Below are 903 nucleotides of genomic sequence, written 5' to 3' on the forward strand. Positions count from 1 at the left end.
CAAGATTCCTCTGTGAGCATCCAGATGATCTGGAAGATGCTCGGTGGCCGACTTGGCCGAGACACTAAGGAATTCACACAGCGCGCAGGCAGGGACCTCTTCATTCGGTACTGACCTCGCCAGCCGAACCGCGAAACCGCGTGCACTTCCGCTACTTTAGCTCCGCAGACTGCGTCTCCAACCAGTACTTCGCGTCGGGAGTAACGGCCGCTAACAAATCCAAATGCGTTTGCCGCCATCCGGCCATTTGCGCGCACCTGCCGACAAAGAACTACCAACCAACCGAGCCCCTGTTCAGTCAAGAATGTGCGTTTCATGAGTGTCATCGTTCGGCCATGACACGAGTTTTGTTGGTGACTAGAGCATAGCTGCCACAGCCTTTGCAGGAGTACGGCTCAGATCCACTTGCCGCACGCTATTTGTCTTGGTCACGATTCGAAAGCGTCTTGGCCTTGGCGTAGGAAAGGGTCCAGCTCGTAGATAGCTTCGAGATCATCAGCGACACACCCGTTGACCCAGTTGACGACGTCCCGCCCGCCTGAATCACCTAGTTGTTTGAAACAACTTTTGAATCGAGCGCCGAGCTCCGCAACCGTTCACCTCGGCGCGTTAAACTTTCCGATCCAAAGTCGGCGCAACCCTCCGATCCGGGGAGGGCCATGAAGATGACCCAATCCTGAATCGACGGTGTGACAAGGTCGGTTCTTGGGTGTCTCTAGCTGTAGCCAAGGGATGTCGTCAGACTGCCCGGATACCGTCTTTGGAAAAGGCTTCAATCGTGAGGGCCGACCAGAGAAGTACCCCTAAGATTGGTAACTCAGCCAGATGACTAATAGGGTCCAGCTCGTAGACACCTTCCGAAGATCCTGCCAAGACGGTTCAAGCTCATCTGCGCCAAACCCG

The sequence above is a fragment of the Gregarina niphandrodes genome, assembly GCF_000223845.1.
Source record: "Gregarina niphandrodes unplaced genomic scaffold scaffold00009, whole genome shotgun sequence".
Lineage (NCBI taxonomy): Eukaryota > Apicomplexa > Conoidasida > Eugregarinorida > Gregarinidae > Gregarina > Gregarina niphandrodes.